This window comes from Gorilla gorilla, chromosome X (assembly GCF_029281585.2).
Source record: "Gorilla gorilla gorilla isolate KB3781 chromosome X, NHGRI_mGorGor1-v2.1_pri, whole genome shotgun sequence".
Taxonomy (NCBI): domain Eukaryota; kingdom Metazoa; phylum Chordata; class Mammalia; order Primates; family Hominidae; genus Gorilla; species Gorilla gorilla.
Window position 1 is genome coordinate 21,066,941 of NC_073247.2, and position 21,671 is coordinate 21,088,611.

The window sequence follows — 21,671 nt, forward strand, 5'->3', positions numbered from 1 at the left end:
CGCTTAATGATCAATTTCTCAGGGCTCTCCGCTTTCACACCCTCTACCACCTGGCTTATTTAGTGCTTAGCATCTTCTCCAAGTCAAGCATCCATCTGGTGTATTTCACTCTGGTTGTCTTTTACCTGCTTAGAACTTTTCTTTCTACATCTAGAACATGTTCATTCTGCCTCTTCAAATCTCCAATGCCCTTATTTTCCTATAATGGGCTGCTCAAAGATTATGTAAGAAGAAAAGTGAAAGTCTGAATACTCTTCCATGTGTTAATTTTCCTGAATTTTCTATAGGGGAAACAGAAACAGTGATGATATGCCATGATCATATGCTATGGTGGAAAGAGAAGGAAAAGGATTAAGCATCAGACATGGTTGAATGTGAAACTTTCCCACTATTTTATCACCTCTGCATGTTTTTAAATTTTTCCAGGCCTCATGCTCCTCATTTGTAAAAGAATAATAGTAATACTTAACGCATAGAGCTGCAAGGAGGAATGAAAATGGTAAAGACTCACATAACAGAAACCAGCACGCACAAACACTTAAATATCACTGTGAGAAGAATTGAGGTGGTTGTTTGTATAAAATACTTCCAATTTTTCAGAGGCTGTAGCTTTGTAAATAATCTTTTTATCTCTTCTATTATCATAAGAACAAAGCCATTGTCACCCTTCCTTAAGGCAGGCTTTAGCCTTGACAATTAGAGTATTGTGTAACATGGAAACAATGATTTGACATTAGAATGCTGTATCCATTACTCTGAGAATAAAGAAAGTGAGTTTTAGGATTAGGAATAAAGTTCTTCAGTTGCCACATTTGTTAGGATATTTCTGGGTTTTCTGTAAAGTTGAGTAAACCCTAAGCCCCATGAAGGCAGGGCCCATGCTTAATTCTTCCTGAGTATCTACAGGGTTTGGTTGAAAACTGTGTCCTCAGTAAGTACTTACCCACTTATTCATTTATTTATGCATTGAAAAATCAGTTAAAGAGTAAAATTTAGCTGGGCACAGTGGCATGCTTGTAGTCTCAGCATTTTGGGTGGCTGAGGTGGGAAGAGTGCTTGAGCCCAGGAGTTCGAGGCCAGCCTGAGCAACATAGTGAGACCCCATCTCAACAAAGAAAAAAAAAAGAGTAAAATTTCTGCTGAAAACTGTGGTGAGCTCAACATTTTATCTTTTTGAATTCTCCTTATGTTCCTATTGAACATTTATAACTTTAATTTTTCTTCTAATTAATAAATCTTAATACTTCTCTGATAGAACCAAAGGGGATATTTGGATACTTGGGGGTTGGGGAAGGTGGGACATATGCTCCCCCAAATCTCCAAGTTCTTCAGCTTCTGACTTGTGCTCCAACCTGAAAATAAACCCAGAAAGTGTCATATAAAATGGCCAACATATTTCCAACTGTTTTCTTCCTTTTGTATTTCCCACTCATTACCCAGGATGCATTTCCAGTGTCCTAGTGGCCCTGTCTTACACCAACTGTTGCTTCCTGCTTCTGAACATCAGGGACTTTAAATTCCAGATTTAAGAGACTTGCGTGTTGAAGAGCTTTTCTCTTTCTGTAAATTACTTGTCATTAAAATAACAAAGGATGCACTCATTAGTCAAATTAAAGATCATCTATCTGGAAGTGTGTCAAATGCAGATAAAGTATAAAGAAGCATTGTTGATACTTTTTTTTTAAATGTGGACTTAATGAATAACTTTGCTGTTAAAATTCAGCAGCTAAGCGCAATGAAAAATTCCCATGGCTTTAAAATTCACAGCTTTGGCAGACTTCTTAATGGACAAAGTTCAAGAGATTCATAGCTTCCCTAACTTAAAATAAAAATCCCCAAACCACACAAGGTAGCATTATTATACTCTGAATACTCTTAAGAAAAGGTCTTATTAGCTGATGCTTCATAATTATTTGCTAAAAAAGTTGAGTGTTATAATTTAGCCTCTCACTAGCTTAGCCTTTAGACATAATGAAGCACTATTGCTTTAAGTTTTATACTGGCTTAAGGTAAGTAACGTGCTTCCCAATAACCTGCTGATTAGTAGAGTCCCTTTCTCAGTCATTACCCTAGAGCAGGGTTCTGCAAACTATAGACCACAGGCCGCCTATGTACCAAATCCAGGCCTCTGCCTGTTTTTGTGTGGCCCACAAGCTAAGAATGGTTCTTACATTTTTAAGTGGTTGAAAAAAAATTGTTTAAATATTATTTTGTGACTTGTGAAAATTATGTCAAATTCAAATTTCAGTGTCTATAAATAAAGCTTTTTTGGAACACAGTTACCTCCAATTGCTTTATATAGTCTATGTCAAGCTGAGGGGTTTGGACAGAGACTGCATGGCCACAAAACCCAAAATATTTACTGTCTGGTCCTTTATGAACAAGGGTGCTGACCCCTGGCCTAGATTCATGCTCTATAAGAACCGTACAAATAGCTTGACACTTTCTCCCCTAATAGTGTGGGGCTGTCCATAGATCCTGCTAGTCACATGATCCTGCTCTGACTACTGCCCTTGTCACATATGCACACAGACATATACATACACACACACGTACGTGTGCACACACACTTTTTTTTTCCAATTATTGGGAATGGGGAAGAAGGAGAATGACTAATAGCCAAGCCTACCCCTGTTCCCTAGGGTTGTGGGAATATTCTGCTTGTTCCCTTTGGCGAAATGGAATTGGAGTGTTTTTTTTTTTTGTTGTTTTTGTTTTTTTTTTGAGACAGAGTCTCGCTCTGTCGCCCAGGCTGGAGTACAGTGGCGCGATCTCGACTCACTGCAAGCTCCGCCTCCCAGGTTCACGCCCATTCTCCTGCCTCAGCCTCCCGAGTAGCTGGGACTACAGGCGCCCGCCACCATGCCAGGCTAATTTTTTGTATTTTTAGTACAGACGGGGTTTCACCATGTTAGCCAGGATGGTCTCGATCTCCTAACCTCGTGATCCGCCCGCCTCAGCCTCCCAAAGTGCGGAATTGGAGTATTTTAATCTGGGCTAAAATCTCTGTAACAATTAAGCAAATAGTTTCTGACTTTTTTTTTTTTTTTTTTTTTTTTTTACCACCAATGACCACTTTTAAAAAAAAATTTAAATGCTTGGATGCTATGCTTATTCTTAAAAATAGCTTTATTGAGATACAATTCACACATTACAAACATCCATTTCAAGTGTATAATTCAGTGGGTTTTAGTATATTCAGAGTTTTGCAACCATCACCACTACTTAATTCCAGAGCATTTTCATCACTCCCAAAAGAAACCCCATACCCATTAGCACTCACTCCGCATTCTCCCCTCCCCTATCCCCTGGCAACCACGAATCTACTTTCTGGATCTATGAATTTGCCTCTTCTGGACATTTTATATAAATAGATCATACAATATGTGGCCCTTTGTGACTGGCTTCTCTCATTTGGCATAACATTTTTTAAAACACCTTTTCACTTTTAACTTCATAAATCCTCAGGTTTAGAAGTATTTGATAAAACAATCATTGAAAAAGTAATTATACAATATCCTCTGGGTTTTTCAAAACGCTGAAAAAAGCCCACAAACTTTTCTTACAGTCCCTAGGGATGCCTATGAGTCTGGGTAATGCCATGTAAGGCATCATTCTGCCACCACATGCTCATTCTATCATTTACTAAGCAAATATTTACAGAGCACCTGGTATATGCCAAGTGTTTCTCGAGGTGTGGAACAAGACATGCCTCTCAGTTTCAGATCTAAGCTCTTCGCAACCTTCCTTTTCATTAGACACTGGCTTGTTTTGCCAACCTGTAAACAGCATATTGCCAACACACTGTGCCTGCCTATATATTTTCCAGACTTTTAGTATTTTATATAAAAATGAAAAATGATATCATTTCTTAAATTATTAAAAATGATTTAAGTTGCCTTCAACTTTCCAAGTACCTGGAAAAAGCTCCTGAATCCTCATCCCCTTCTTTTCCTACTTATCTGCCCACATTTTTGTCTTTTCTTCCATCTTAGAACCCCTTTTCTCTTTGATTAATATCCTAAATCCTTTAGCACATGACAATAAGATATTGCAAATAGCCATGGGGTATCAGACAAGCAAAGAAACAAAATTCACACTTTGGTCATTCATGACTTTTTTTCTTAGTATCTAGCTAGATGTCTGTCATCATTGTTATTGCTCACTCACTAGCAAAGGTTCAGAATTTCTATTCCAGAGGTAAACTAGGCAAAGTCTCTAAAATCCAGGCAGAGAGAGCTTAAAATAGCGGCATTAAGGTTACTGTGTATTAGAAACTGAATGGTATCTCTTTCCTCTAATCTGGTGAGTCTCTCTTATGAACAGTTCTTTTAAATGTTGGACATTTGTACTTACTAACATGGCTTGATCCTAAAGGATAGAGTCCAAATCAAGCACATCTGGGCATATTTAACCTGGAAAAAATGCCCCCAGAAGGCCATGTTAGCTTTGTCTTTGAAGAGCTGTCAGAGAACAGAGTAACTGCACGTGTTCTGTGTTGTAGAGAGGGGGCCAAACAGGGGTAAAAGCTATAGGGAGAGAGAGATACAGATTTCATCTAAGGACAAACTTTGTCACTGCAAATGATGTCCCTCATTGGAATGAGCCTCCTGAAGATTCCCTGTTGTGCTAGCATTCCTGGGGGCCATTAGAAAGGGGTTGCTGGTGATATGACAGGATTTCAACCAGGATAAGGTTTGAGACCAAAGATCTTTAACTCCCAATGATATAGATTCTGTGGCAAGGGTGATGATAAGGAACCTGGCTAGGGAGAATTTTGGCTTAAAGCAGCTACAATGGTTCAATCCCAAAGACTGGTGCACTTTGGTAAGTAAAAGAGATGATGTCTTAATGCCAACAGTAACATACTTTTTAAAGCATTTATGCAGCAATTTAACAAATGAAAAGGAAAGCATTAGTTAACATTTATAGTTAAATGTTGGAGATTTTTAACCTGTCCAGATATTCAATATTATATTCCTTAAAAAAAAATATTTGAGCCAAAGGCTAAAACCAGTCTTTTGAAATATATATATTTCAAAATACATAGACACACATGCATAAATAATTAGTCTTTACATATAGATTCTTCAAAAGTATTATATGCCTGAACTTGCTGGATCATTAGACAAGAGCGGCATGAGAAAACCTGAAATTTAAAAACACAGGCAGTATGTACTTTTTACAAGAAAATAATGAGCCACAGGGAGGAACCTATCTTGACATTAATTATGAAGAATATAATACTTTAAAATCTAGTAGGACTTCATTGCCTTAGACTAGAATTAATCAGAAGTTCTCTTCATTTCTTGAAATTATGTTTTCTTGGTTCAAAGTTATAAATCTCAAAGCTGTATAGTTTGAAAAGCTTTTAGAAGGCTTTGTTGTCAGAAAAAAAGGGACTGCCTCTGCTATATACATTTTTAAGGCTGACAATTAAATATTTTCTCATATTCAATATGCTATCTTATGTTATAACTTGAAGGGTTCTGATGAGATTTAGTACCAGCCAGAGTATCTGAAAATCCCTACAATTTCAGTTATGACATTCCATTACATGGAAGTGCCATTTTATCCCAAATAACCAAGGTTACATTTTAAAATTTTACTTTCCATTAATTAATTCAGCAATGCACATATGCAACAGATAGGTAAGTTTTGTGCTAGGCATTGAGGAAAATTCAAACCTTCCACTGTACAAGTTTCAAAGACTTATTCACAGAGTTGTTTAACAGGATTGCCAAAAAATTGAAGTCTATTTTTTTCTCTACTAACATTTTATGTACTTGCTAATCTGCCTGTCGGCTCAATCTGCAGCTTTTGAGAATGCTCAGCTGCTGTTATAACCTCAGTGCATCAACTCTAATTTGTAAGAAGATACTGTAACCTTAAAAGGTCACCTTATATATTCCTTGCACATATTGGAAGAAAGGCAAAGATGAGCATGACTGGGGATTAAAGTGACATTATTAGGTTTATCCTAAGAATAACATGGCTTCTTTAAAATATAGTTTGTCAGGCAATTTTGGAAATTAGAGATATGTTATTTGGGGTTCTGGCAACTCTTTGCTATATAACTCCAAAAATTAATTAACCTCTTGGTCTACAGAGAACATAAGGGCTCTGTAGGAAAGGGAAGTGTGCATGATGTTACTACATCACAGACTTTAAATGAAGTCACCAGGAGAATGCATGCAGTTATAATATTATCACTTCATAGAGACTTTCTGGAGGAGCATAAATTATATGAAGAAAATTTGTACCATTTCCTCTAAGAAGGGTGATTTTAGCCTACACAAGTAATTTGTATTTTCACTTTAGAAGTTAAAATTCCTCTTTGTAATCCTATAAACAAAGGAGGATCATTTTCCTGGCTCTTATGGCTATAATGTTTCTTCCTCCAATGCCTCCTCTCAACATAATCTACCAAACCCTTTGGGCATTTTTAAAATGCACATTTTCAAAGTATTTTTGAGTATTATTTGCCATGCTATGAAACTAATACATTTTTTAAAAAGTATCCTATTATTTTGGGGGTCAGTCTGCATTTCAGTGTATTTTTTCTTCATAAATTTTCTTATTAAACTCATATACTTCCAAGAGGCTTTGCCGTATTGAAGTGTTGCTTGAGTTTAGTAGCTGGGATCATAAATGCATAGAAAAGAATGAGAATACTTCAAGGTGCACCTTCCTCTAGAAATAGTGATACCTCCGGTCACTTTATAAATCTCTATTCCTGAGAAAGGAATGCCTCATTCTGAATTGGCTTAGCATTCCCGGGAGATTCATATTACAGCACAACTCAATGGCGTATTTTACTGTCAGAGCCATAGATAACAGTGAGTTCATGATAACTACCGTCCAAATCTTCCAAATGTAACAACTTAAAGAATGAAAACTAAAACCGGAATTTAAATTGCACAACTGATACAGGAATATTTTATTTTTACATGCGGTTATAATTTATTCTTTTTTCAGGTAATTTGTAATTTATATATAAATATAAGATACATATTTTAATTCTAATACAGATAAGAATATGCAACTTAACAGTATTTCAAACAATAACTATTTTCACCTTATTTTAATTCTAAAGTAGAAATATATTTATATACCAAATGTAATAAATACAAAATATTTATCGAGTAGGGGTAAATTTATAAAGTTAAAAAATACATAACATTTTCTATAATTTATATAATAATTATTGTTGCCATGTAGACATAATTTAAATTATAAAACACTATCATATTTTCCTTTGCCTGTTTTGCAATTCTTTAAATGTCTTTTAAAACCTATTAGAATTCAAAGATAAACACATTGAATCAGAGGAAGATCCAGGAATTGTGCCAATTTCTCTATAAAATTCTCTATGCATATGGAGATATACCCTATTTTATGAGGTATTTTATTACCTATTAAATTTTATATCTGTTAAAATAATCATGATATCTAATATAAGTGATAAAACATCATTAAAAGTAAAATAAAACCAGGTATGCATGAAGTTTGCTTTTCAATTATGTGTGTTCAATTTGTGTTTTATTTTATTTTGTTTTGTTTTGTTTTTGAGACAAGGTCCCAGGCTGGAGTGCAGTGGCGCCATCTTAGCTCACTGCAGAACTGACCTCCCAGACTCAAGTGATCCTCCCGTCTCAGCCTCCCAAGTAGCTGGGACTACAGGTTTGCACCACCAGGCCTGGCTAATTTTTTATTTGTTTTGTAGAGATGGGGTCTCAATATATTGCCCAGGCTGGTCTCAAACTCCCTGGCTCGAGCAATCCTCCCACCTTGGCCTCCCAAAGTGCTGGAGTTACAGGAGTGAACCACAACAGTGCCAGATCCAATTTGTATTTTAAAGCATTGAATATAAGCTCTTTAAGAAACAAAGGCTGATATCGTTCTCTGTTAACCACTAATCTTCAGCCATAACTTGCAGAAACAAATTTAGAGATTGGTAGTTATCAGAAATGAACAGGTGGGCACCAAAACCTGATCCCCGCTGGTAAGGAGATTCTTATCAAGTTTCAGCAAACCCAGTGAGGTAACCTGAAGCCTGAGATTCTCCTTCTCTTCTGCCTACCCCAGTGATTCTCAAGGGGAGGTTTACTTTGCCCCCAGTAGACATTTTGCAATGTGCTGAGACATTTTTGGTTGTCACACTTTGGGGGCATGGGAGTGTTACTGGCATCCAGTTGCTTAAGGCCAGGGATACAGCTAAACATCCTACAGTGCACAGGACAGCCCCACAAATAATTACGAAACCCCAAATGTCAATAGTGCCAAAGTTGAGAAATCCTGACCTGGGAGAATCTAGACTGGATGTTGGGGAACATTTGGGATTGACGCCCACAGAGCCAGTGTATGTATGTCTGTGTATATGTATGTTTGTAGATTTACACACATCTACATGTATATTGACAATGAAGACAGATCATGCCCCTATTTAATTTATGCAAATGCAAAGGCAATGGAATATGTTGGAAAAGGGGAGAGGAATTTAAATAGTCTTAGCAATTTTTCCTGATACCTAATGTGTCTATTCCTAAAGTGAAGTTAGGTGTTGGGGCGTGCATCTGCCATGTCTTGAGCAAGTAACAATTCTCTGAGTGTCTCAGAGTATAAATTGAAGCCCAGTCTAATGTTCAGATATATTTTGCACAACACAGTTTCTTTTTTGCTCTCAATATTTCAGTTAAGGTTCAACAAAAAAGGCAGCAATCATAGATATTTTTGACAATTCAATCATGTACCAAGATAGGCCCATATTATGTGTGAGAATTTTACCTGGGAGGTATTGAACACACCCAAACTGGATTATGAAGTATCTTCTGTACTTTTTGAAAATCAATACAAATGAGACACCACTACACACCTACCAGAATGGCTAAGATGAAAACAGGGACAACATCAAATGCTGGGGAGGATGCAGAGAAAGCTTGGTCACTGATACATTTCTGGTGGGGATGTAAAATGATTCAGCCACTCTGCAATACGCTTTGGCAGTTTCTTACAAAACTGAATGTGTACTTGCCATATGACCCAGCAATTGCACTCCTGGGCATTTATCCCAGAGAAATGGAAACTTACAGTCACACAAAATCCTGCACACAAATGCTCATAGCAACTTTGTTTGTAATAGCTCCAAAGTAGAAACAACCCAAATGTCCTTAAACAAGTTGATGATTAAACTGTCATATATCCACACCAAGGAACATTACTCAGCAATAAAAAGGAAAAAAACGACTGATACATGCAACAACTTGGATAAACCTCTAGAAAATTAAGTGAGCAGGAAAAAATGTCAATCTCAAAAAATTGCATACCGTATGATTACGTTTATATTCTTGAAGTAGCACAATTATAGAGATGGAGAACAGATGATCACAGGTTTCTGGGGGTTAGGGATGGGGTAAGGGGTGGGTAAAGGGTGCAGACCGCCCAGTACATTTTTTTGCAACTTCCTATGGATCTGTAATTATTTCAAAATACAATTTTTAAAATTATGTTTCTGTAACAACACAGCCCTGGGAAACAAGATCACCCAAATGGTCTCATTCACAGTGGTAGAATTGGTCAGTGTTATATTCTCAGTCCTCAGTAGTGGCAACCCTTAGCACCATGCCTCTAAAATGCATTTTTTTTCCATTTCTACCTTTTGTATTTACTGCTGTGTTTATTTTTTTGTTTTAAAGACAGAAATACATAAACACGAGTATAAGTGTAATTTTATTTCTAGGTATAGCTGTAAGTATAAGGTGTGTAACATTGTAAAAGAGTTTAATTGTTGTAAAGAATAAGATAGATGAAGGAAAAAATGCTTTTTTGGATTATAATATGAAAGGTAGTGATAAGTGATCATGTCCATTTAATACTATTTGGTGTTGTTTTAGCATATTAGGATAATTTGTCCTAAAAGGGTACATTTTTAGCAACAAATTAGTTTTCTTACATTACAGGGATATTTATACATATACATGCACACATGCATACACACACACACACACACATTTGTCTAAAGAGATGCTTTTGAATCATTACAGCCATTTCAGACATTATTCCACCGTGTGTACATATGTGTATATTTACATGCCTCTGTGTGGGTGGATGTGTATTCATTCAGAGGGTAAGAGGTAGAAATGTCCATAAAACCCAGCCTTCTCTGAAACCTTAAGTTTGTACCTAAAAAAAGAGAAGTTAACCTAACATTTTTAAGTGCCTAGTATGTAACCAATACTCTGTTAAGTGCTTTATATATCATTTATATATATAATCCTTCATTTAGTGATTATTCTATAAACTCTGTGAGTTGTCCACATCATTTCAATTTTACAGGTGAGGAAACTTGGGAAGTTTAAGGAATCAACCCAAGGTCACAGAGTTAAGATGTGGCACGTTAGGGTCTTTACTCAAGGGTCCCTGATAGTGTGCTTCTAAGTCTACCGCCTGGAGTGATTCTCTTACTAAATAGTAGTTTTATCATTGTCAAAAATACCCATCAAACATCGTTGTACTAGACCTGGCATTTTCTTTCTTTCTTTCTTTCTTTTTTTTTTTTTTTTTTGAGACTGAGTCTCGCACTTTGGCCCAGGCTGGAGTGCAGTGGCGCGATCTCGGCTCACCGCAAGCTCCGCCTCGCGGGTTCATGCCATTCTCATGCCTCAGCCTCTAGAGTAGCTGGGACTACAGGCGCCCACCACCACGCCCGGCTAATTTTTTTGTATTTTTAGTAGAGACGGGGTTTCACCGTGTTAGCCAGGATGGTCTCGTTCTCCTGACCTCGTGATCCGCCCGCCTCGGCTTCCCAAAGTGCTGGGATTACAGGCGTGAGCCACCGCGCCCGGCCGTCTTTTTGTTTTTCTAAACAGAGGATATGAGCAGACATTGCACAAGAAATGCAAATAGATCTTCAACACATGCAGAGACAGTCAACGTCACTCAGAAGAGAATGCAAAGCTACACAGAGATGCCGCTTTTCAGATATCAGATAGGCAAAGGTGCACAAGTTGGACAATGCTCTCTATTGATGAGGCTCTGGGGCAGTGCTCTCACACAGGCTGGTTAGACAATGTTATTTATTTATCAAAATTAGAAACTGCATTTGCCCTTTGGCCCAGCAATCCCACTTCTGGGGATTTTTAATACAGATACATCCGCCCCATACAAACTGATGAACACAACGTTTTTCAGTGCACATTGCTTTAATGGCAAAATATTGGACACACTCCACGTGACTAGTAGGGGAAGGGTCAAATCAATTATGGTACATCGTCATAGTGCAATGATACGCAGTTTTGTTTTGTTTTTAAAGAGGAAGCTCTCTGTGGACTGTTATGGAAAGATCTCTAGGGTATACTATAAAGCAGAAAAAAGCCAGGGTGAAGAATAATGTATGTGAAAGGCCACTATTTGTGTAAGAGGAGGGAAATATATTTACATTTGCCTACAACAAGCAGAAAAATTGCTGTAGAAATTGATATCACAACAGGAGACACATGGTATACTATAATTCACAACTTTGGGCAGCTTGGGAATGACGATGTTTACATACCAATTAGGGACTCAAGAAATCCTGTAAAGTTTTTCTTCAGGATCCTAGTATTCAAATTAGCATAAGGATCAGACATGGAATATAATCTCTGAGGTGAATGTTTCAAACAATGTTTGAAGCCCCCTGGGATCACACAATTAGGAGTTGTGCCTATCTCAATTACTTTCATACTGTTTCTTTACATGATCCAATGCTAATCAACAATTTACCTGGTTAAAATTTAGTTGGTTTGGTTATGCTCTGAAGAGGACACTCCCTTCTTATGTTTTCTGCACTCAGGCAGGAGACTTGTAAAGGAGCTAACAACAAAGGGATTTTTAACCTTCAAAGCCTTAATTAGAAAATAAAAGCAAATGGTACATTTTTAACGAGGAACCAGGAATACATATTCTTGTGGGCTTTTACCTGATTACATTTGTTAATAAGGAATGTCAAAACACGTGCACCAAAAAGCGTTCAAGGTCTTTTGGTAGTAAATTATACTTGTAAATTTGATGTAAGTTGATCACTTGAAGAACTCACACTCTTTGAAGATTAGAATTCATAAATGTATGAAAGAATTAAACGGTTCTTTCCTCTAGTGATATAAAGTATTAAATGACAGAAAAAAATGTGTTCGAAATCAACTGAGGAAATAATTCATTTCTTTGAAAAGTATTCAATAAAAATGTTAAATGGGAAAAATATGCTAAGCCCGTTTCTGCTGGATGAAGAAGTAAAGCAGAAACATGAAAAGGGCAAATTTAAGGATGATGGTCTGGGAAATGTCCCGTCAGCCTCACAGTTTTACTTTTTGTTATTCAACTATGGCAGTTCTAGGCCCAGTAATCTATTCCATCCCCATAAGACAAAGAAAAAAAGACTAATTCTGATCAGCAGAAAACTGGATGGCCTCTAGGAATCTTCAAGAGGGCAGTAGCTCCGGATCAAGGAGAAATGAATGCCTTTGAAGAGGCATCTTAGATTGTTTTGTTAATACATAAAATCCTTTCTCTTTATCATGCAGAAGTCTCATTTCAAAAGGAAAATGCAAGTCAATGAGGATTAGTTTGGCTCCTCAGAGGTCAGAACTAAATATACAAAAACTAATAATATGACACTGAAATAAACAAGAATGTGGAATTGCTCATCCGAAGGGATGATGTAACTAATATTGACATAATTTCCAAGCAGAAAAGCAAAACTAGGTCAAAGCACGATGGCCTAACATAATAAGCATTTTTGTTTCCAGATTTTTACCATGTAGGCTGTGTCTGCAGGCATTAATGTCTTCTGTTATCAATGTTCGGGGCTGTCACAAACAATTCATGTCTTATCACTCTTTGTTAGTTAAACCAAAACAATGTAGTTTATATGTGAACCATTCAATTCTGACAGCTGAAATGTTAGAAAGCGGAGAAATATTCAGAAAGTGTCTCTTCCAGACTGAGAAGCATCAAGCAATAAATATTCATTATCTAATAGTCTATCATGTTTTTATCTACTCAGAAAGTCATACCCCTCTCAATTAATTATTATGACTGTTTTCCCTCTTTCAGTCAGAGCCGTACAAAAAGGGCAGCAACAATCTCATTAGGATTTCACTTTAAACATTGACCACTGAAAAGGAACTCAACTGAATCACTCACCAAATAGCCAATTTTTCTCTACTGCTTTCCCCATCATATGTTGACTAAAAGAAGTCACGCTTTCTTCTCTCGTCTATTTGTTCCATTTTACCTTCCTGCACTATTTCCTCAAAGCACAGCTGATTAATTCATGGGCTAAATGACTCATCTCATTCCCTAAACTTTCTTTTATATAAATATAATCCTCCTAGTTTTTGCTGTCTGACATTTTCATACTTAACTAAAATCAGAGCAAAGAATATACACATAAAAGAAGCACAAAACCCAAATATAAGATCATTTAACTATTTGGATTTTTTGGACAGTATTTTCCACTAAAGATGATGTAGTCTTTCCTGAGTTGCCTCATTATAAACCAACATTCCATTCAAATTGCCTTGGAATTTATTAGCATATTGAATTATAGCACATGACCTGAAAACATCCAAATTATATCTTAGTAGAAGGCATGTGGTACAGTCACAAAAGAAAATGAGATGGGGAGTCTAGAAGACTTAGCTTCTAGGTGTAGAACCTAAGTCTCCCTCATACCTTGCTCCCAGATGGAGGGTAAAGTGTTTCTTGTGCTAAAATGTCAACCCAGAAATGCTAAACTTTAACCGGTATTCTTAGTCTGGATTCCTAATGTATTTCGTACAGAAGACTTGATCCTATGTAAGTAAATAAATCTCTATTAATAATATTTGGTGGTGCCGTCCATCTATATATTGCTTTATTTGGCCATTCATCTACTTATTATTAACTCAACAGGGCATTCAATGAATTCCATTTTCCCAGTAACATCCCCCTTCCTCCGAATTGTTTGGGGAAGACCACTTCTAAATACACACAACCAAAGCAACACTCCAAAACTTGACATAGGACAGATACCACAGTCTACCGCATAGACCCTTTGGTAATATATTAGTCCTGTTGTTTTCATAAACTATTAAATGTCCCTGAAATTTCTATTTTGTCATTTTTAACTATAACTCCTGGTCTGTTACACCTACCAGCAATGAAAATGCTTTGTCCGGCACAAATCTTGAACTTCACTATGAAAAATGTGGCCACCATCTACATGGAGAAGGCTTCAGTCTTCTCTCAGACACGCTATCTCAGTTGTAGAGTAACCTTGGGCATGCCACTCACCTGCAAAATTAAACAACTGCACATGGACCTAAGGCCTAAACTATCAGGCTGGGTTCAATGAGAGAAAGCAGCAGATTCTATCTTGGCGATTAGGCTTTGAGCTATTGGAGGGCATGATCCATTTCGTAATCATTTCTGCAGAACAATCAAACAGAGGATAAGCCAAGCTGCTTACCATGTTTTGGGGTGTGTTCTTGCCCAGAACACAACTGAATGGAACATATATATGTATATATATATATATATATATATATATATAGAGAGAGAGAGAGAGAGAGAGAGAGAGAGAGAGAGAGAGACAGAGAGAGAGAGAGAGAGAGAGAGAGAGACAGAGAGAGACAGAGAGAGAGAGAGAGACAGAGAGAGAGACAGAGAGAGAGAGAGACAGAGAGAGAGAGACTATGTGTATATAAATGGACTATATATATATAAAACCATATACATATAGTTCAGTAATCATAACCTATGTTAATTTTCTCTACTACTGATCTATTTAGTCCTTGCTGTTTCCCGGACCTTTCTAATGCCCTTTCTTCTTCATATCCCTTCGGATTTTAAGGAGCATTTTCCATTCTCTTTTTTACTAAAACTCACCCAGCATGCGCCTGTAGAACACTTAATGATTCTTATTGTGTGCCAGACACTGGGCTTGGGTCTGGGGATTCAAAGGTAATTAATATGTGACTCTTGCTCTGGAGTAACTCAGTTCCAAGATAAGCAGACAAACGAGTAGAAATATATACACCAACTCAAATACTCATGTGGATAAGAGGATGCTACAGCTATTTTCTTTCCATTTATTCTAATCCAAGTAGACAGTGCTCAGCATACAAAGAGCATACTTCCAAACAACCCAAACCCACAAACGCCATAATTCCCTCTCAACTGGGGGCCTGTGGCTCCCTGGCTGTTACTCACAAAGACCCTAGTGGGTCCAGAAGTTCAGGCAGGATGCTGAGAAAGAACAAATGAAGAGGTCTGACCCACGGGCAGACACACCAGCAAGTTCTGTCTGCCAAAGGCATGGCCCTGCCCCCAAATATTGTCCCTGAAAGGAAAATCATGTGTTTTGTAGCTCCAGGCTCCACTGCTTGAAATTTCCCCAATTAAAGATTCATCCTAAGGGTTAAAGGGATAAGAGTCATGAGCTTTGGCTCACCCATATTACTTCTCTCCTGCCATGTGATAGAGACCATTGACTAGAGGAAACAGGAGAGTGGTTTGGAGGTGGGGAAGGGAAGGGTGGGAAGATGAACAATTATGAATTCACTATATATTAGGACAGGCCTGGGGGAGATGCCCCAGTGAGACCAGAAGACATCAGAAGGATGGAGAAAGAAAGGTGAAAACTAGTACGAACTTCCTATTTCAAATATTGCCATGACTGGCCTATTACCAAAAGTATGCCAATTCTTCCTCCTTCTGTTTCCATCCTGTATAACACAGTGGCATGTCCTCAAAACTCAGAACTTGATCTCACATTAATCAGATTGATTATTTTTCGCTGGAAAATGCTCTGGGTTTCAAACAACAAACTCCTAAAACATAAAGTATTCCTAGATTGGGGACTACCTATGAGTTACTTTTCTCTACTGAGAAAAATAAATTACTATTTAATAATTATGAGAAATCTGCTTTATGTAAGAAGTCATAAATTTCTACAAATGGACATGTGGGCTAAAAATCAACTAAATTTCACAATTACAAATCACTTCTCAAGTCTCCTAAGTTCAGTAAGGTTTTGGATACCATCAGTTTTTCAAGTGGATCCCTACCCATACAAATATAGATATTAATGAGCAGCCATTTTGACCATGGAAAAACCTACATTGTGCTACTGGTACAATAAATTGTACACCAGATCAAAAGTTCTTTGAGGGCAGGGGCCTTACCAAAGTCATGTTTGGAACCCAGAAAGTGCCCTGGCACATTAATAATCACGTATAATGTGGCAGAATATATTAATTCTGTGAGTGCTCAGTAAATGTCACTGAATGATATAAGAAAGGAAGGACAGCCTTTATATTATATTCATCATAAACACTGGACTGAATATAAGACCTTCAACATCCACTTGTACTACAAATGATCAGCACCTCTTCCATGTTTACTCAGAACCTCTCTTTCATAGCACAAAGCAGGTAAGTTATTTTCTTTGGTCTGGTTTGTTTTTTCAGGAAAGTCCCCTCTTGGCATTTTGTTCTGCGCCTCAATTTTCTGTGCTCCTACTATCACCTGACCTCCTGGAGGCCATTAACCATCCTGATCTTGTGTCAATGGAATATTTTCCTCCAGAGGGGGAAAAATATTTCGGATCCAGATGGCTCCCTAATATTGTGTCCTTTTTAGTTTAAAGAAATTTTTATAACATGCCAGCTCATAAAACTGGGCAAACAAGTTTCTAGAACAAAACCGCTGAGCTCACTTTTGTGTGAAATCAAAGGAGTTGATAATGAGCCAGAATCTTCCCGATAAACTGCCTTACATGTAAACGGAGATTAGATTGCTGTTTGACCTGGCTTTATCGCCCTTTCTTTAATCACAGCGTATTTGATATTCTCTTCCTTGAATGAACTCATTTTCATAGTAGCTTTGGTCACAAGATTAAAGAATCGCTAACTAATTGTTCCAAATAAGCAGAGCAATTCTCTCTGACTCTGCCTCGGGCTCCCTGCAGTGAAGTCCGCTGCCTGATCTTCCGACCACGGGAACTTCAAGCCTGACCCCTGCAGGTAGATAACTGAAATGCACACCTCTAATCAGATCCTGGTCTTTCAAAGTCCCATCAAGTTCTGAAAATAAAAACGTTCATACTTAGTACAATAGGGATATTGATGATATTTATATGATATATTGTACTTCCTTTTCATTGTATAAATTGCTTTTGGAAAGTAGCAACCACTTGTTTAAAAAGAATTAAATTACGTCTGCAAGATACTCTGGTGCGGTTAGCCATTACTTCTTTTTGCCTATTGAGAAAAATCCAAATGATTTGATTGAACTGGGATCCTCAAATCATGTGGGTTAAAAATGTCCTGATTTGCCCTTACCTTTTTCTAATCAAACAAATTACTCTTTGTCCGGTAACTAAATCCCCCCCTTTCACCAACGCACAGCCCAGGTTGCCATAGCTACCTTGGATGTCTATTTACCACACAAACGATCAAAGCCAGGAGACATCCACATATGCACTTAGCCTTAAAACTTGCTGGAATGTCTGTGGATAACATGCAACTACCAATTAACGGATTTGCTTGTAGCCTATGCGGTCTACAGCCAAGCGAACTAAAACATGACTCAAAAAAATTATTTCAAAATGACCAACAAGGATCTTTAAACTGACAGCAAGTCTTATGATTATAACATTTGCTGAAAGAGAGATAGCAGAGAAGAAATTAAAATTTTAACATATGTTGAAGACACTGAGCTCTATAAACCACGTGCAAAAACTTAAAACATCTGTTGAAAGGGAACATTTCTCAGATGCATATTTAAAATTCCGGTTAGTTACTGTATCTTTCTATTAGATTTCATAAAAGCTGCCTGATCTCAATGTTGGGAGAAATGAGAACAGAACTGCCTTTTGAACTGTTAAGAGTCTGGACTTTCAAATGAAGGAAACCATACAACATACTTGGGACACAATATACTTGCCAGTTACAGAATGATATGAAAAAGAATGCCGTAAGAGAGATTCTGTTTTAATCCCTAGAATGCCATTTGAGATCCTAAACCTGCACAGGTAGTCTTTCTGGGTGGGTGAGTATTCATCCCCAGACTTGCCCCTAACTTGCTGTGTCTCTTTATACTTAACCTTTCTCTGCCTTCGACTCACCATTTGTTCAATGAGGATCAAATTGCCACCTCGTTCTCTCCTGGGGATGTGGCAGAGAATAAATAGATCGTGTTTGTAAAGGACTTTCTAATCCTCAGAGGAAAGATTAATACGAAGACTTTCATTATTAAGCCAGATGTCCTGCGGCATTTTAATTCCAATCTAAAGAATGCAGAACGGGCTAACCAAACAGATTCACGGCTTCCTTGAAACAGCAGCATCCTGGCCTTGCAAGAATTTAGCAGCTACGTGACTTACTTTGTTTTAGTAGATCAGAAATACATCATGCACCTTCTTCCCTTAGAGTTTTTTTCTAAAGTTATCAGGATGTTAAAAACACAAAATATGTCTAGCAGGCAATTTTGCCTAGAGAATCTGATTTTTCCCCCAGCTCAAGAATGAACTATTTGTTCTTCTTGTGTGTAGGGACAATGGGTGGCTTGCCATGTGGGGAGGATATATGCAGTTGCGGGAATGCCACAGGCAAACCTGTTGTTTTTGGCCAGGCTTCTAGAACAGGTGGCCATGCTTTTCCTTTTGCCTGGGAACAGAGCAAATTCCTTCTCAAGGAAGGTTCATAAAAGTTTCCCGTTTATGATCAGAGGGCAGAGACAGGTTGGCACATATTTTAAAATTACTTCCTGATCAAGGTGAGTCAGATTTACACTTTTCTTTGGCCTAACTCAGCCGTGGCCTTAGGAACCCTCAAAGAATACTATCCTTCTACACCTGAAGTGGTGGCTTCAGGAGTGTTCCTTTTCTGCCAACCTGGCAGAAGCCCAAACCCCTCTGAATCTTATAGCTAGGCAAACAGCCTTCTAATTCTGCGGGCAATTTCTGGCTACCCAGAATTTCTGGCTATCAGTGGCAGGCAAGGGTCTCTTCTGGGCTGCCACATCAGTGTACAACATTTGTGCAGCCCTAGGGACAGATCACTCATCAGCAAAGAGATCCAATTTCATTGCTGAGCTGATGACACACAGGTCTGTTTGATAGTTAACCCTGTAAATCCAGCTGGAGCTGCCGGGCTGAGATGACAAATTGGCTGGTGAATTCGATTCACCCTGCCTGGATGCAACAGTCAGGTTTCCCCAAGAGAAACTCAAATAAAGTAGGGATTAACCCATGCCAATAACACCGCCATCTCATTCCTCCCTACATTCTTGTTCTGACTGCAGTGGAACAACATGCTAGATTCTGGAAACTGTCCTCGTTCTTTGGATGAACAATGATCCTGTCTCTCTCCTTCATCTCCTCCCCTGTTCCATCCCACCCTCTTTTCAAGTTCTGAACAGGCCAAAAAAATTAGTAGACATACATAGCTGTGAGATGAAAAGTTGCCCATTCATTAAATAACTAAGGAGTTCACTATATGTGTACTTGTACCCCTAAAACTTCAATACTGGGCTGTTTTCCAACTTCACGTAAATGCCACAACAAACTAGGCATGGGAAAAACCATTCCAAGCTGGGGGAAGCAAACCTTAGGCATAAGGCACGGAGACTGCCATGGTTCCTGAGGAATTGTGTGGGAACAAGGATTCTGGAAATTGAGCTCAGACACCACCGAGGAGAGGACAGGTGGCTCTGCACAGGATCAAATAACTTCTTTGTTCCAGCTAAGGACCTTTGTCAAAAATGTTTTGCGTTCCTCTTTTTCCTTTTCAATCCTTTCCAATTACCCTTCTCCTTCCTTTTCCTCATCCCACTTTAGTAGACATTAAAAGTATGAGGTTGGACTGTGAGTTTGCAGAACTTAAAGAAAACGAGCGTCCGCCCCACAGTCCCTAGCAAGGCAAGGGCAATTCATTGCAAGCAGACGGCACTTGCTCCTCCGCAAGTGTTTTTCTGCACTCACTGAAACTTGCCAACCCTGCTTGCTGAGCGAACAAGCGAGGGGGCAAGAAGGCGGAGGGTTTGCGCTGACCATTCGAAGGGGGCTCTGCTTCATCTCCCAAGGCTGTGGGAAAGGGACAGAAAGTTCGAAACCCTTCCCCTGCGCTCTTAAATGGAAAGCTCACTTCCCCCAAAGTGTGCAGGGTGGCGAGCACCCAACCCACTTAGAAGAAAAAGTGAAGAGCTTTTCCGGTTGCGATACAGATGCTAACTTTCCCACCCAGATTTATTCAGAGCTGGTAAAAGCAATAGCATTCCTCTTGAAATCCCTGCCCTTCCAGCCTATTGGCATGTTTTTCCAGCCTTGTTTTCTCCTTATATGAGTATTGTTCTTGATATTTAAATATTGACATAAAATTCTTCCATAACTTTGATTGAGTTGTAAATCACACCCTCTCCTTGGCTTCCTACATCCACTTTTTCTTTCCTTTTCTTGCTTAACAGCAAAGCTATAAACCTCTTCCTGGACTGATAAGGAATTTTATCATCATGCCCCAGAACCACAGAAGAAGCTGTTGGTTTAGAATTCTTTTCAAAGACTCATTTAAGTAATCCCCCAGCCCTTTCTCCGCTCACTACTTTCAGGGCTGCCTTCTCACGTCCAGAAGCAATACAGTTTCCAAACTGCTAGAACAGAAAAACAAATTTGCATTTTTCTGGAAGGACAGTCTGTGCTCATTTCAAGCTGGTTCCGCCTTCTCCGCCAGAAACACAGTAAGTGCTCAGAATGCGAAACCGAAATGAGATAAGAGGCCCCGTGAAATTCTTTTTCAGGACATTCAGCTGTCTTTATTCTAGCCCAAAGCATAGGGTAGAGGCACTAAAAGCTCGAGATACATCCTGCACGATACATTCCAGCGGCCGCAAACTGGAATTGATTTACATATATTCTACAAACTGCTTGTAAGCCCTTTACAACGACTGCCTGACATCAACCACAATTAGAGGCAAAAGTGGGGGCGGGTGGCGAGGACCAGACCGGGGTGGCTCAGGTAAAATGTGCTTCTTTGGTTGTCTTAGGAAAATGCAGCCCCGTCTTTCCGCCAAACGCATCGACTATGGCCAGGCGCCTGCTAACCCAGCAAGCTCTCCGGAGTAACACGTCGCAGGGGTCCCGGGCGGCGCCCGCCCCCTCCGCCGCCAGCGCAACCGCCTGAGCTTACCTGCCTCATGTTTAGAATCCCATGACCCATCCGGCAGGGAGCGAGCTGCATCGGAGCCCGCGCCGCAGTCTTCAGAGCGGAAACACCGAACCCGACAGGAGCCCGCAAGACAAAAGCAACCCGGCGAAATCTACGGGCAGCAAAGAGCACGTTTTCGTCCTCTTTTTCTTTGATCTGTTGCTACACGCACTCTGCCCGAGACAATGTCAAGTTTCTCAACCTTTTCTCCCCCAGCCTATGAAAAGTCGGTCGCAGGGAAGCGAGGACCGCCTGGCTCTTATTTCAAATCAGTTCTCAGAGACGTTGTAGGTGGCTGGCTTGGGCCGCGGAGGACCTTCGCCAATCAGAAGCAAGGGGGTGGGTCCTGGGAGCCAGAAAGGCTGCCTCCGCGAGGATTAGGGGAGCTTTCGGGATTCAAATGACTGGAAGCAGCTGGAAACAATGTCCAAAGCTCCAAAAGTAAAGGAT

General features: G+C 38.9%; 1 protein-coding gene across 10 annotated transcripts in view; it reads right to left on the reverse strand.

Annotated features, from left to right (window-relative positions):
- MID1 (midline 1) overlaps positions 1-21,671 on the reverse strand; it is a 388,305-nt gene that overhangs the window by 153,479 nt on the left and 213,155 nt on the right. For 2 of the 10 annotated variants that reach the window (XM_055377026.2, XM_031005879.3), the window contains exon 1: positions 21,204-21,543. The exons of 6 other annotated variants lie outside the window; for them this stretch is intronic. The gene's annotated coding sequence lies outside the window, so the exon portion shown is untranslated. Of the gene's footprint in view, positions 1-21,203; positions 21,550-21,671 lie in introns of those variants that run through there. 2 more of the 10 variants (XM_055377023.2, XM_055377027.2) reach the window with 2 other exon arrangements.